This window comes from Oryx dammah, unplaced genomic scaffold (assembly GCF_014754425.2).
Source record: "Oryx dammah isolate SB20612 unplaced genomic scaffold, SCBI_Odam_1.1 HiC_scaffold_7, whole genome shotgun sequence".
NCBI lineage: Eukaryota > Metazoa > Chordata > Mammalia > Artiodactyla > Bovidae > Oryx > Oryx dammah.
Window position 1 is genome coordinate 43,129,951 of NW_024070191.1, and position 12,673 is coordinate 43,142,623.

Below are 12,673 nucleotides of genomic sequence, written 5' to 3' on the forward strand. Positions count from 1 at the left end.
ATCTGTAATAAAAACATTTCCTTGCAGAAGGTGTGGAATGGGGAACAACGGCAGTTGCTCTTCAGAACAGTTATATCTTCTGGGCAAGGACTCTGACCATCCTCAGTCCTGGCCCGCAGGCGAGTTGCTGGTCCACAGCACATTTAGTAGTTGCTAGTTCGTTTGGAGACCATTCTCTTCAACAGTTTGGGGTGTTTGCTCTTGGGAGTTTTTCCTTCTACGTTGTACTCCATGACCACCTCTGAAATGGGCACTGGGGAGAGTTTTCTTCTTGCAGCCACGGAAGTCCTCAGGTTGCTTCATGTGTCAAACAACAGTGGGCTCTGAAGGTCGGGCTGGTACTTTCTTAAGGAGCAAAGTACATTCAACAACCTAGTCTGCTTGGCTTTGATCAGTTCTGTGCACCAGAAACTCGGCGAAAAATATAATGTGTGTATATATATATATATTTATACTTGATAATTTTGCTCCTTTATTTCCTAGCCTCAGTGGTTTGCACAGCTCCATAATTTTCAGTGTAATGGGGGCCAGTGGCATGCTATTGAAAATAATAGATGATGTCTTTGGATTCCCACGAAGTGCAGCCTCAGACAAGCAGTCATGTGACAGTGATTCAGTAGTGAGTGTGATCGAGGAGAACCAACAAAGGAGTCGGAAGGGCGACCAGGAGGTGAAGGGTGGCAGGCAAGGTCAGGGAGGGCCCTTCGCCTCCACTGCCCAGAGGGGCTCTGGGGATGGTAGAGTGATGGCAATCACGCCTTGAAAGTCATCCTAATCAGGTACTAAGGGAGTTAGAGCATTTATACTTCTGCACCCGCTGGTCATTATTCTGGGGGCTGCCCCAGGTTAATTAAAGGAACTCCTGGCTCTCTCCCAGTTTGAGCCAAAGTAGTTCCAGCAGCAGCAGGGCGGCCTGCCAAAAATGAGAGGCTGGCTCCAGGGAGAGGAAGCAGTACTCAAATGTAAAGCAATCACAGTGAATATCGGCACAGTGAATACATCCCAGTCTCCTTAGGATATGGAGGCAGAATCCTTAATCGGAGAATTAATTCAATGAGCTGACTCACAGCCTCGCATGCTACTTGCGCAGGTTCTGTGCAGGGATCTCTTGTAAGCATCAACAGTGTGCTGTGATGAGATCCTGAGAAGCTGGCAGAAGCTGGCAGAGGGCGAGACTTCTTACCAAAGTCAGGTGTCCTAGACGAGAGGGATTCAAAAAAGACTTCTAGAGATAATCCTGCAAAAATATTTACTGCAGTATTGTTTACAGTAGCATCAAATTGGTAATAACCACGGGCTTCATTTCCTTAGATAGAACGTCTCCCCATATCATGCAAAGATTAAGTTTTTTTCAGAGAGCTATTTTAAATTTACAAAAACATATTTATGCTCATATAGTCCCTCAGATATAAAAATATGATACAGATAAGCCTCTCACACGCCCCATGTCTATCAGCTGAAATCCCGAGTGCCCAACCCACAACACATCACAGATAGACTTGTTTATCTTCCAGAGTTTTTAAAATGCCCATTCAATCATACAGTGTCCCACAGGTTTGGGGTTGTTGTGTTTTCATTTTCATTAGTTTCTATGCATATTTTGATTTCTTTTTTGATTTCTTCTGTGATTTGTTGGTTATTCAGAAGCGTGTTGTTCAGCCTCCATATGTTGGAATTTTTAATAGTTTTCCTCCTGTAATTGAGATCTAATCTTAGTGCATTATGGTCAGAAAAGATGCTTGGAATGATTTCGATTTTTTTGAATTTATCAAGGTTATATTTATGGCCCAGGATGTGATCTATCCTGGAGAAGGTTCCATGAGCACTTGAGAAAAAGGTGAAATTCATTGTTTTGGGGTGAAATGTCCTATAGATATCAATTAGGTCTAACTGGTCTAATGTATCATTTAAAGTTTGCATTTCTTTGTTAATTTTCTGTTTAGTTGATCCGTCCATAGGTGTGAGTGGGCTATTAAAGTCTCCCACTATTATTGTGTTGTTGTTAATTTCCCCTTTCATACTTGTTAGCATTTGTCTTACATATTGCGGTGCTCCTATGTTGGGTGCATATATATTTATAATTGTTATATCTTCTTCTTGGATTGATCCTTTGATCATTATGTAGTGGCCTTCTTTGTCTCTTTTCACAGCCTTTGACATAGATTTTTCTTTTTCTTTTTTTATACACAATATGTGGCAGGCCATCTTCATCATTTTACAGTATGTTTTTATCACTTAATGATGTCTTTATGTTCTTTCCAAATAAATACAGGGAAGGATTCCTGATTTTTTATTAATTTGCAGATCATAATTCCATTGTGTATTTAACCAGACTCCAATTCATAAACCTTTGGGTTATTTTTATCTTTTGCTGTTACATCAAGCACTGCATAAATCAACTTGTACGTTCATTACATACATAATTTTGCACCTGTGTAAATACATCTGTAGAATAATTCTCTAAAAATGATTGTTCAGTTGAAGAGAATGAGCTTTTGAAATGTCAGTAGGTATTGCCAAATTGCCATCTACAAAGGAGTGCATGAATTTTCTATCCCACCAGCAGTATATGAGAGTTTGCTTTTCCCCATAGCTTATACTAAAGTGCATTGTGAAACTTTTGGATTTCTCTCAATTCTGTACATGAAAATGGCATTTCAGGATGTGGATGATCTATTTCTATGTGACACCCCCCGGCCCCAAGCTTCCCTGGTGGCTCAGACTGTGAAGAATCCGCCTGCAATGCAGGAGACCTGGGTTCAGTCCCTGGGTCGGGAGGATCCAGTGGAGAATGGCTACCCACTCCAGTGTTCTTGCCGGGAGAATCCCATGGACAGAGGAGCCTGGTGGGCTACAGTCCATGGGGTCACAGAGAGTTGGACATAATTGAGTGACTAACATTTTTACTGCCTCCCAAAAGGCACTGATTGCTAGGAGAAATATCAATAACCTCAGATATGCAGATGACACCACCCTTATGGCAGAAAGTGAAGAGGAACTCAAAAGCCTCTTGATGAAAGTGAAAGAGGAGAGAGAAAAAGTTGGCTTAAAGCTCAACATTCAGAAAATGAAGATCATGGCATCTGGTCCCATCACTTCATGGGAAATAGATGGGGAAACAGTAGAAACAGTGTCAGACTTTATTTTTTTGGGCTCCAAAATCACTGCAGATGGTGACTGCAGCCATGAAATTAAAAGACGCTTACTCCTTGGAAGAAAAGTTATGACCAACCTAGATAGTATATTCAAAAGCAGAGACATTACTTTGCCGACTAAGGTCCGTCTAATCAAGGCTATGGTTTTTCCTGTGGTCATGTATGGATGTGAGAGTTGGACTGTGAAGAAGGCTGAACGCTGAAGAATTGATGCTTTTGAACTGTGGTGTTGGAGAAGACTCTTGAGAGTCCCTTGGATTGCAAGGAGATCCAACCAGTCCATTCTGAAGGAGATCAGCCCTGGGACTTCTTTGGAAGGAATGATGCTAAAGCTGAAACTCCAGTCCTTTGGCCAACTCATGAGAAGAGTTGACTGATTGGAAAAGACTCTGATGCTGGGAGGGATTGGGGGCAGGAGGAGAAGGGGACAACCAAGGATGAGATAGCTGGATGGCATCACAGACTCGATGGACATGAGTCTGAGTGAACTCCGGGAGATGGTGATGGACAGGGAGGCCTGGCGTGCTGCAATTCATGGGGTCAGGAAGAGTCAGACACGACTAAGCGACTGAACTGAACTGAACTGAACTGAAATAACCATGCGTCAGCGTGGTGCATCGCTCTGGGAGGTGGCTGGGCAGCTCAGGTTTTTACTAGGCTTAGTCTTGTAACTACATTCATCAGGAGGTTTCCTGGGACTGGGTCTGCTGGATCTCCTTGGAAAATGGATTGTGTCTCTCCATGTGGTCTATAATTTCCAAAAAAGCCACACTGAACATTTTTAGAGGGTGGCAGGAACCTTCCAGGAGGTGATCCCAAACATGCGTCACATTTTCTGATGTCCTAATGGAGAGGCGATTCCCAGGACGCAGGCCAAAGTCCCAGTGCAGGGAACCTCTCTACCTTCTGGAGGCATGATTCACTGAAGGGGCGGTTGCGGTGAGTCTACCAAATTTAATGTGGTTAGTTTGCATTTCTCTTGTACATGAATTTGAGGAATCTGAACATCTTTTTACATGTTTAGCAGCACTTTTTTTCCTTTTCTACTAAATGTCTAATGTATCTTTAGCCAGATTTATTTCTCCATAGCTTTATTGGATTTTTTTTCTAAAGTTTTAGGAATTTTCCGTATAATAGGGAGACTGTTCACTTTTCTATGGTGTGAGGTAGATATCTTTTTTCAAAGCTCAGTGGCTTTAAAAAATGGCCTGTGGTGACCTTGCACTGGTGCATCTTCTGCCTTTCATGTGGCCATTACTACTTTTTAAGATATTTTTGAGGAATTCTGTGCAATGCTACATCAGAACCCTTTTTTAAAATTTACCGATTGCTGCATTAATTGGATTTTTCCAAACTAATTTTTATAGATTTTTCTAGTGGTATTTAGTTTTAATTTGATCCACTCTAGTATTTTTCTGGTTAACAGTCTTTATGTTAACAGGGTACAGTAAGTCCCCAACATATGAATGAGTTCTCTTCTGAGAGCGTGTTCATTCTTAAGTCCAATTTGTCCATAAGCTCAAGAAAGTCAGCCTAGATACTCAACTAACACAATCAGGTGCACATGCTGCCTTTACCGTTGCCTGCTGAATATCCTTGGTGTGAAATAAAGATACTGCACTACTGTACTCTACACAGTGCTGTGAAGTACACAAAAGCACAACCGCTTACAGAGAGTGCATGCACGTCACCGTGGATCCAGATACGTGAACCGGCTTGTGTGACTGGACGTGAGAACACGCAATAGCAGCTTTGAAAGTCTGCAACTTGAGGGTTCCCATGTAGGGGAGTTTCTGTTAGTCTTTTCCGCATGTTCATGACGCATCTTTCTGTTGTGCCGACTAATTACTAGCTGTTAAGTTACGTGGGTTTCCATGTAGTGGGTTTTGCTGGACGTTCCTGAGTGTGGGGACTCAGCAGAGAGCATCCAGAATAGCCGTCCTGGTGACACCACTGATGCAGATGGTCTCCTGCGTTTATGACTGTTATGTGTGACTTGCTGAATCCCTGTGGCAAATGAAAAACACATGATGTGTATTTCAAAGCAATCTTTCTCCAAAATGAAATATTAATTGTGATACTTTCCACGATCTGTTGCTGTTGGCCCTTTCACCACGACTGGGCCTTCTCTCTTCACCTATTCCTGTGTAACTGACTGTTTTCTCAGCTGTCTTTTTCAACCTTCACACATATCATCTATGCTCCTAGTTTAACTGAAATGAAGTTTATGGGGATTTTTCTTTCATTCCCTGTTTTACATGTATTAAGTTTTGGTATGATGTTTATGGCTATAAACAAAATGTATAGTAGAAATTTTATTCTTATGGAAAATAATTTTGGGAAAATTCTTATCGCATAAGTAAGGAGCAATTTCCACTATATAACCATAAGGGATTTGAATTAGATCGTACCTGAACGGCCCAGTGGTTTCCCCTACTTTCTTCAGTTTAAGTCTGAATTTTGCAATAAGGAGTTCAGGATCTGAGTCAGCTCCCAGTCTTGTTTGCTGACTGTATAGAGCTTCTCCATCCTCTGCTGCAAAGAATATAAATATAATCAATCTGATTTTGGTGCTGACCGTCTGGTGACATCCACGTGCAGAGTCACCTTTTGTGCTTCGGAAGAGGGTGTTTGTTATGACCAGTGCTTCTGGGCCAAAACTCTGTTAGCCTTTGCCCTGCTTCATTCTGTACTCCAAGGCCCAACTTTCCTGTTACTTCAGGTATCTCTTACTTCCTACTTTTGCATTCTAGCCCCCTGTGAAGAAAAGAACTTTTTTTTTTTTTTGGTGTTAGTTCTAGAAGGTCTTGTAGATTTTCATAGAACTGTTCAACTTAAGCTTCTTTGGCATTAGTGGTTGGGGCACAGACTTGAATTACTGTGACATTGAATGGTTTGCCTTGGAAATGAACCGAGATCATTCTGTCTTTTTTGAGATTGCACCTAACTGCTAAGTACATTTAGTACTTAACACATTAGTAATATACTAACTGCATTTCAGACTCTTTCATTGACTATGAGGATTACTCCATTTATTCTTAGGGATTCTTGCCCACAGTAGTGGATAAAATGGATGAATTAAATTCACCCACTCCCACTCATTTTAGTTCACTGAGGAAAAGCTGTGACAAATCTAAACAGCATATTAAAAGCAGAGATATCACTTGTCGACCAAGGCCTGCATGGTCAAAGCTATGGCTTTTCCAGTAGTCCTACGTAGATGTGAGAGTTGGACCACAAATAAGACTGAGCGCCAAAGAGCTGATGCTTTCAAACTGTGGAGCTGGAGGAGACTCTCGATAGTCCCCTGGACTGCAAGGAGAGCAAACCAGTCAATCCTAAGGGAAATCAGTCCTGAACATTCACTGGAAGGACTGATGCTGAAGCTGATACTTTGGCCACCTGATGTGAATAACTGACTCCTTGGAAAAGACCCTGATGCAGGGAAAGACTGAAGGAAGGAGGAGTAGGGGATGACAGAGAATGAGATGGTTGGATGGCATCACTGATCGATGGACATGAGTTTGAGCAAGCTCAGGGAGATAGTGACAGTCAGGGAAGCCTGGCATGCTGCAGTCCATGGGGTCATAAGAGTAAGACACAATCAAACAACTGAGCAACAACAACAAAAGGAACAACCATCTTTCTGCAAAATTAAATAGGGAAAAGTCCCAAAGGTAGTTCTGAAAGAGTATGAATTTTAAAAGTCTGGAAAGAAAAGTGTTTTGGAATTCAACAGGCTTGGGTTCATAAGGACCCTCATCTAATTGCTAAGTGATTTTTATCAGATGCAAATTACTACAAAATTCTCAGATTCAATTTCCTCACTTGTAGCATTATACTACTAATGTTTCTTCCATGTGTTCTTAGGAGGATTGAGTACAATATATTTTAAGTGATACAGCCATAGTTGTCTTTTCTGCTGCTGCTGCTGCTAAGTCAGTCCTGTCCAACTCTGTGCGACCCCATAGACGGAAGCCCACAAGATTCCCCCGTCCCTGGGATTCTCCAGGCAAGAACACTGGAGTGGGTTGCCATTTCCTTCTCCAATGCATGAAAGTGAAAAGTGAAAGGGAAGTTGTTCAGTCGTGTCCGACTGTTCGAGGCGCCATGGACTGCAGCCAACCAGGCTCCTCCATCCATGGAATTTTCCAGACAAGAGTACTGGAGTGGGGTGCCATTGCCTTCTCCGAGTTGTCTTTTCTATCACATATTAAAAACAATTATTTGATATAGGCAGAGTAATAGAACAATGGCTGGGTATAAATAGCTTTAAAATCACTAAATATGTTGAAAAATTGACATACTGTAGAAGTTTTTAAATTTTGTAGAATAAATGGCTTTTATCTAAATAGTTGTAAAATGCTTATTAATGTTGAAAGATGTTGAGCTTTACCTCCCACTTAAAGGTGAAATATGTCATAGTACTGATGGTTCATTTTATGTGTCATCTTGGCTAGACTAGGTGAACAGCTAATTGGTCCCACATCCATCAAGATGTTGCTCTGAAGGTATTTTTAGATGTGATTGGCACTTTATTTTCTCTCCCCTTCCCCCAGTTTAATTGAGAAATAAGTTGACATGTATCAGTATGAGTTTAAGTTGTGCAGCGTGACGCACTGTCAACTGATGATCACAAAGGGTTTCAGGGACACCCAGAATCTCATAGAGAGACAATGAGGAAAAGAAAGCAAAGTTTCCTTGTGATGACAACACTTGGATTCTACTCCCTTAGTAACTTTCGGTATCTCATACAGCAGTGTTAACTGTACTCACCAGATTGTATGTTATATCTCTAGTACTTTTTATCTTCTAACTAGGACTTTCTAACTTTTGGCCAGGTTTTTCCAATCTTCCCACCTCCTTCCTCCTATCTCTGAGCACCATAGATCTGACCTCTTTTTCTTTAAGCTTTGTGTTCTTTAAATTTGTTTTTTTGAGTCCACATAAGTGAGATCATAAAGTACTTGTCTTTCTCTGTCTGATTTTTTTCACATAGCATCATGCCCTCCAGATCCATCTTCAGTTCAGTCAGTTCAGTCGTTCTGAATCTGTGACCTCACGGACTGCAGCACGCCAGGCCTCCTTGTCCATCACCAACTCCCAAAGCCTACTCAAACTCATTTCCATCGAGTCATGATGCCATCCAACCATCTCATCCTCTGTTGTCCCCTTCTCCTCCTGCCTTCAATCTTTCCCAGCATCAGGGTCTTTTCCATTGATTTAGTTCTTTGCATCAGGTGGCCAAAGTATTAGAGTTTCAGCTTCAGATCAGTCTTTCCAATGAATATTCAGGACTGATTTCCTTTAGGATGGACTGGTTGGATCTCCTTGTCATCCCAGGGACTCTCAAGAGTCTTCTTTAGCGCCACAGTTCAAAAGTATCAATTCTTTGGCATTCAGCTTTCTTTATAGTCCAACTCTCACATCTATACATGACTACTGAAAAAATCATAGCCTTGACTAGGTGGACCTTTGCTGGTAAAGTAATGTCTCTGCTTCTTAATATGCTGTCTAAGTTGGTCATAACTTTTCTTCCAAGGAGTAAGCATCTTTTAATTTCATGGCAGCAGTCATCATCTGGTGTGATTTTGGAGGCCAAGAAAATGAAGCCTGTCACTGTTTCCATTGTTTCCTCATCTATTTGCCATGAAGTGATGGGACCAGATGTCACGATCTTAGTTTTCTGAATGTTGAGCTTTAAGTCAAATTTTTCACTCTCCTCTTGCACTTTCATCAGGAGGCTCTTTAGTTCTTCTTCGCTTGTGCTCAAGGTTGCCAGGAGCAAGATCCATCTATGTTGACACAAATAGCACAGCTTCCTCACTTGTTTTCTTGGTGGAGTAGTGTTCCATTGTGTGTGTCTACCCAGCTTCTTTATTCACTTATCTCTTAATAGAAACGTATGTGGTTGTCCTGTCTTAGTTATAAAAATAATGCTGCTGTGGGCACTAGGTGGCAGATATCTTTTCCAGTTTGTAACTTCATTTCCTTTGTATATGTTCCCAGAAGTGGAATTGCTGGATCTTATGGCAGTTCTATTTTAAATTTTTTTGAGGAATCTGTGTACCATTTTCTGCAGTGGCTGCACCAATTTACATTTCCATGAACTCTGCAAAAGAGGAGAGCATGGGCTTTCTATGAGCAGGGCTGTTGGATGGGCGAGCAGCGCCCCGTGTGCTCAGGTCAGGTTCCCTGTGTGTGTAGGCTGAAGGCTGCATTTAGCAGCAAATGAGGATGGGAACTAGCTTCCCATTTCAGGCACCCAGGAGACACAGCTCTTACCCTAGTAAAACCCTCTGTTGTCTGAACTCAAGCTGGCCTGCACCACAAGCACCCTGCCCAAGTAGGACTGCTGGCCCTGCTCTGCAGACTCTCAGCTCTGCCTGCCCATGTCTTGGCTGGAGCATTGTCATCCTACCCAGCGTCCTGGTCAGAGGGGGCCAGGAGACACTCTCCAAAGCAGGTGGTGCTGTTTCTCAGCTACCCCACCTGGATGGGATGAGGAAAGGACACTCCAGGCTGCACCCAGTGGCATTTATCCTAGTTTAGGACTGCGTCTTGAGTGCGTTCTCCTGACTTGGCCATCTATCCTCATCCCAGTTCACCACCAGGAGCCCTCTGCCCCATGGGGTCAGCAAAGCAGAGAGCTGTGATTATAATCAGTGATGCAAGGCCAGTGCAAAGGCGGGTGTCAAGAGCAGCCGCACCAGGGGGGTGGAAACTCACATGTGAGGAATCGGTGCCCCTTTGGCAGCAGCTACAGTCTTCTGGCTCTGCCTGCTTCAACTTTTGGCAGCTGACATCTCTCCAGTTCTGGCGTGAAACGTAGGAGCCCCAGGATTCTCAGACCTTCTGTGGAGGTGACTGCTCTTGCTAGGTACAGGTATTAAAGTTGAAAGAGGTAAGAGAGCCAGTTAGGAGAGTAGGGCCAACAAGATATATTTGGTTGTTCCTTCCTGACAATAAGAATGAAATAATGCCACGGGCAGCTGCATGGATGGACCAAGATTGTCAAACTGAGTGAAGTAAGTCAAACAGAGAAAGAGCAATATGGTGGGGAATCTAAACGGTAAACAGACTCTCAGACCTAGAGAATGAATTTATGGTTACTAGGGGGGAAGGGTGGGTGAAGGGGTGGAGAGGGAGTTTAGGATGGACGTGTACACGCTGCTGTATTTAGGATGGATTACCACCCAGGGCCTACTGTAGAGCACAGGGAGCTCTGCTCAGTATTCTGTAATAACCCAATTGGGAAAGAAAATTGAAAAAGAATAGATAGAGGTGTATGGATAGCTGAATTACTTTGCAATACACTGAAAATAACACAATGTTGTTAACTATACTCCAATATGAAATTTTAAAAGTTAAAAAAAATCAGCAAGGAAATCTTAAGGAGAGAATAAGTCAGTGGTGCTGTTGACACTGTAGTTTAGAGCAAGAATTAATCTTATATCAGCATCTACAGAGTTTGAAGTCACAGGAGAAGACTGGAGATAGGAAAATGAGTTTCTAAAACTGGAAGGGAAAAAAAAAAACACCAAGCAGTCACTAAGTGAAAATGAGATAGCATCCAGTGTCCCCCTGGGCTCGAAGTATCTGTCATCAAGAGACTTTGGTTTTCTGCAGTTAACCCCCCAACACTAGACAATTTGGATAAGCTATCTAATTTCTTTTTTTTTTTTAACTTCCTTATATTTGTCCTTTTAAAACGTTTTCACTGCTATCACTCTAATTCAGAAATAAGACTCATTTTGCAGGAGATGTCTGATTTTTCTAGTTTATCTTGACCGATGATTCTCAAAGTGGGTTCCCCCAAATGCAGGATCAGCAGCTCCTGAGAGCAATTGGAAATGCAGTGTCCCCAGCTCTGCTGGAGATACTCTGAATCAGAACTCTAGGGATGGGAGCCAGCAAGCCATGTTTTAACAAGCATGGTGATGTCAGTGCATGCTTGAGCTGAGAACCACTGAACTGGTTAATTGGGCCCCCCTGGTGGCTCAGATGGTAAAGAATCCACCTGTGATGCAGGAGACCTGGGTTCAATCCCTGGGTCGGGAAGATCCCCTGGAGAAGGAAATGGGTACCCATTCCAGTATTCTTGCCTGGAGAATCCCATGTACACAGAAGCCTGGTGGTCTACAGTCCATGGGGTCCCAAAGAGTTGGACACAACTGAGCTACTAACAAACACTTCACTTCAATAACTCCCTCAGTTTCAGAGACATGACATATTGTATGTATTTTTATCATTCATTCAAAGTGTTACAGTGACCTCTTCAGTGCAGAATTTTTCCAAATGGTGATTCAGAAATTCAAACAATTTCTATCCTGCGGTTTCTACCATCTCAACACGAGCCCTCCAGGATCACAAAGACAAAGGGAGAGAGAGCTGGTAAGGTAGTCTATTAGCTTTTAACTATTTTATGTATTTTTTACTAAAGTATAGTTGATTTACAATGTTGTGTTAATTTCTGCTGTATGGCAAAGGGACTCAGTTACACACACACATACATAACTTTTTCATGTTCTTTTCCTTGAGAGTTTACCCCAGAAATGTGGACACTGTGCCCTGTGCTGTAGAGGAGGGCCTTGTTGCTTGTTCGTCATGTATGTAATAGTTTGAATCTACTAACCATCTGCTAACCCCAAACTCCTGATCTGTCCGTCTCCCTCCCCCTGCCCCTTGGAGGGGTTCTGTTCTGTGTGACATTTGTGATCACAGCTCATCTGTCAGAATTATCATGCAGCCTCTCACACTCAGGGAAGACAGAGAAGAACAAGGGCCCTGAGGGAGCTTGACCCACTCTGAACAGTGTTAGAGCCAGCATTTTCCTCCATCAGGCTAGTCAATGGGAAGACAAGAGAATTGTTCTTCTAATCTAAGTTTTCTCTCTGATTTGCCCTCTTTCAGAATGATCAGTTTCCATTGTCTACGATTCAGTGGATAGATGTAAATCATGGTCATCGCATTCAGTGATTTTCACAATCTAGTTCCTTCCTACTTTCCCGATTACTGCCCCTTAAACACAAATTTGCAGCATTAGCTTTGATTACTGTTCACTAATATCTTCCTTTCATGTCCCCATAATCGCTGCCTGTGAAAAGTGCCCCTTCTCACTTCATAGTGCCTTCCTTGTTATACTTTCTCCCTGTCTACATATTTTTTGTCTTGCAGGACAGCAGTCAGCAGCTCTCGGCATGCATGTCACTATTAGAGTCCTGTACTAGGAATGACTCTCTGGTGCCCAGGATCCTCGTCTACACTGTTCCACTCTGCTCCAGTGGTTGTTGCCAACGGAACCAGAGGTAGACATGTCGCTGTGCGAGCCACTCAGACTCTGTAGCACATGTGCAACCACGTATTGTGAAAAACACTGCAAAGGTGTCTAACGATGGTGCGCTTGGTTTCTATTCCATCGATCACTCTCTTATAACCAGGAGGTTTCTCAATAATGTGGCAATAGATGGGGTGGGGAGCAGGGTCGGTGTGCAAGGTCAGATGCTGAGAGGGCTGTG

The 12,673-nt window shown here is 42.7% G+C and overlaps 1 long non-coding RNA gene across 2 annotated transcripts in view; it reads right to left on the minus strand.

The window, feature by feature from the left end:
• Positions 1-452: 452 nt before the first annotated feature.
• Positions 453-12,673, minus strand: part of LOC120865692 — a 13,691-nt gene continuing 1,470 nt past the window's right edge. Inside the window, exons 2-3 of one of the 2 annotated variants that reach the window (XR_005721484.1) lie at positions 9,885-10,031; positions 453-1,197 (exon numbers count right to left, since the gene is read on the minus strand). This is a non-coding gene — a long non-coding RNA (uncharacterized LOC120865692). Of the gene's footprint in view, positions 1,198-9,884; positions 11,149-12,673 lie in introns of those variants that run through there. The other variant, XR_005721483.1, reaches the window with a different exon arrangement.